The sequence below is a fragment of the Octopus bimaculoides genome, chromosome 1, assembly GCF_001194135.2.
Source record: "Octopus bimaculoides isolate UCB-OBI-ISO-001 chromosome 1, ASM119413v2, whole genome shotgun sequence".
Taxonomy (NCBI): Eukaryota; Metazoa; Mollusca; class Cephalopoda; order Octopoda; family Octopodidae; genus Octopus; species Octopus bimaculoides.
In genome coordinates, this window is record NC_068981.1 from 156,687,688 (window position 1) to 156,691,011 (window position 3,324).

General features: G+C 35.1%; 1 protein-coding gene across 1 annotated transcript in view; it reads left to right on the top strand.

The window, feature by feature from the left end:
• Positions 1–2,393: 2,393 nt before the first annotated feature.
• The window catches only part of LOC106871417 (CD109 antigen), a 74,905-nt gene continuing 73,974 nt past the window's right edge, over positions 2,394–3,324 (top strand). The window contains exon 1 of the mRNA XM_052970604.1: positions 2,394–2,530. The gene's annotated coding sequence lies outside the window, so the exon portion shown is untranslated. The remainder of the gene's footprint in view (positions 2,531–3,324) is intronic.

The following is a 3,324-nucleotide window of genomic DNA, read 5'->3' on the forward strand; positions in this document are numbered from 1 at the left end:
GAATAACTTTAGTCAATAAACCTAAATGAATCTCAATAAGAGCAGAGCAACGATTTATACAGTTTAAGAGTTAATGTCTTAGAATTTCAAGAAAGAAGTTTAGTAAAAGAAGTCAAGGAATATTGGTTTCAAATTTCGGAACAAGGACAACAGTTTTATGGAAGTGAGGTAAGTCGATTATATCGACCCTAATGCTCAAATGGTACTTAATTTATCGATCCCGAAAGAACGAAAGGCAAAGTCGACCTGGGCAGAATCTGAACTCAGAACGTAAAAATATACCACAAAGTATTTTGTCCGGCGTGCTAACGATTCCACCAGCTTACCGCCTTGAAATGAAGCGCATATTAAAAAGGAAATATTAACAAAAGCATTAATTATAGGTGAAATGTTATGAAGGGAATATCTTCACTGAAATATCACGTTGACTAGTGGGTTTTAGTTTTAAAAATAGACAAAACATGCCATTTGAGGTTTTGCTTGCACGCGTACTAGCGAGTTGGGTGGGGTAACTTAATTTGTTTTCATTTTATACAATGACTTGCATTTCAACAGACATAAAATTACAATTTATTTTATTTTCTGAAAGGATAACGCTTTTGATTCACGTTTTCGTGGCCACATGAATGGATAAATAAATAAATTCATTAAAAGTTCAACTTGATGCATTGTGAATAATAATGTTTTCATAGTGTGGCAGAAGGATACACACCCATAGTATTCAACTGGATCTCAGGATATCACAAGTACTTATTTTATCGACTACTGGTAATGTAAAATCTACTCAGACATTGGTTTCAAGTTTTGGTGCAAGGCCAGCAATTTCTGGGGTGGGGTGGGGGTGGAAGAGTAAGTTGTTTACATCGACCCAGAGTTCAACTAGTACTTATTTTATCTCTCCCGAAAGGATGAAAGGTAAAGTCAACCGCAGTGGAATTTGATCTCAGAACGTGGAAAAGAACGAAATGCCGCTAAGAATTTTGCCTGGCGTGGTAACGATTCTGTCAGCTCGCCACCTTCACTCTACCCGAATATTGCAAGACGTTCTCTTCAGCTCTCCTTCATCTCTGTCACACTCTCTGTCCATATGCTGAAGCTTAGGGCTAACTTCCATCTCTTCTATACTTCTCTCTCAAATAGTTGTATATTACTGGGAACTTATACTTCCTAATAGTTCATTGTTCTCAACATAGTGAACTGAGTAAATGAGAGTCTAGTAGAAATTATTTTAGATTCATCATGGTGTTAACTACAGGATATACAACATTCTAACCTTCAGCAAGAAAGTAAACTCTTTCATGACTAGTTACAAAATTGCTGTAAAATAGAAAAGAACTTTCGTATTTTATTCAAGACCACAGAACATTTCCTAAAGTACCCCAATAAAAATATAACACTAGATAATTCTAGGATTACGCTCTTGTAGTTGATAATGTAGATAGAAATCTTAAAGGTTATATTTCTTTTTTAATGTAACTATCATTGGGATTTTTTTAAAAAAAGGATTGTGTTATGCATTTAAGATCAATTCAGTAACTAAGGTTAACTATTGTTCATAGAGGTCCATTTGAGTGGGCATCGCTTTGCTTCATTCAGGATCTTATTTCAGATTCCGTCAATAATAAAAGAATTAAGATAAAGGATGCAATGTATTGGCAGCGCCATTTGTGTCGTGGACAAAGTATTTCGCACTATTTGGCTATGTTTCTCTAATATTCTAAGTTCAAGTCTTTGTAAGATCTTCTTTGCTTCTCTTCCATTCAAGGTCGATAAAATAAAGTGACACGTACTGTAATTTGATATAATCAAATCACACAACCCCCTACTGTTATGGATTCCCTGTGCCTATGTTATAATAGTTAAACCGTATGTAGATAAAAAGTGCAAAAGTACATGCTATGGGTGGGGTGGGGGTAATTCAAGAAGCTGAAGGATACACGTGGGACAGAGAGAAAGAGAGCGATAGAGAGGAAGACAGAGAGTTAGAGAGGGCGAAAGAGAGAAGCAATATAGAAAGAGTTACATACAGACAAGCAGAAACAATAATGAGAAGGAGAGAGATAAAGCGAGAGAAGAGAGCGAAAGAGAAAGAGAGGGAGAGAGAGAAGAGAGCAAGAGAGAGGAAGAGAGAGAAGAGAGAGAGAGAGAGAGAGAGAGGGAGAGAGAGAGAGAGAGAGAGAGAGAGAGAACAAGATGGGGAGGGCAACATGATTTTGGTGGATGATCAGTAAAAATAAAAGAGAAAAAAATCAGAATATTAATAATAAGAATTGAGGTGAACTGTACTCCCCCTACCACCATCTATCATTCTACTCTTCCATCTAAACACCTAACTGTCCACCCACCCATCCACTATCTACACAATCATCCTTCTGTCCATTCATCCAATCAACTGACAGCCGGATATGTTTACAGTTGCCACGTCAAAATTAAGACACACATAAATAAAGCGAAGGGCTGCCACCTTTTCATTGCAGAACCGAAACAAGAAGACTTGCTGTACACGTTCCAAGCCAGTTTATAATTAGAGGTTAGTCATTTGTTATTATTATTATACTTTATGTTTAGACAGTTTTAGCTTTCAATAACAATAGCGGACTTTAATGTATACATACATACATACATACATACATACATACATACATACATACACACACACACACACACACACACACACACACACACACACACACACACACACACACACACACACACACACACACATATATATATATATATATATATATATTTATTTATATGATATATATATATATATATATTATATAAATATATATATAATATATATATATATATATATATGTGTGTGTGTGTGTGTGTGTGTGTGTGTGTACATATATACATGCATATATGTATATATTACGCATGTATGTACACTCTTACACACACACACATATGTTTATATTTATATATATATAAATACGAATATATAGAACATATCTAAGTATGTATGTATGTATGTATATATATATTGATATGTGTTTGTGTGTAAGCGAGTAAAAGTATGTATGTATATATATCCATACATATCTATATACACATGTCCATTGTGTGTGTGTGTATATAAATATGTACGCGCGCACACACGCGTGTGCGCACACATGCACACACACACACACATGGAGGCGTGTCAATAATTGTCTGTATTGCACTAATCTTATTGGCGGGAAAATTAGACAACTGATGAAGGGTCCTTTCTTTGTGTTTACTTGTCCTGATATCATGTGGTTTGCACAGTTGGTGACGTCCTGCACCCATATATGCATGTATGTATATGTATATATATATATATATATATATATATAT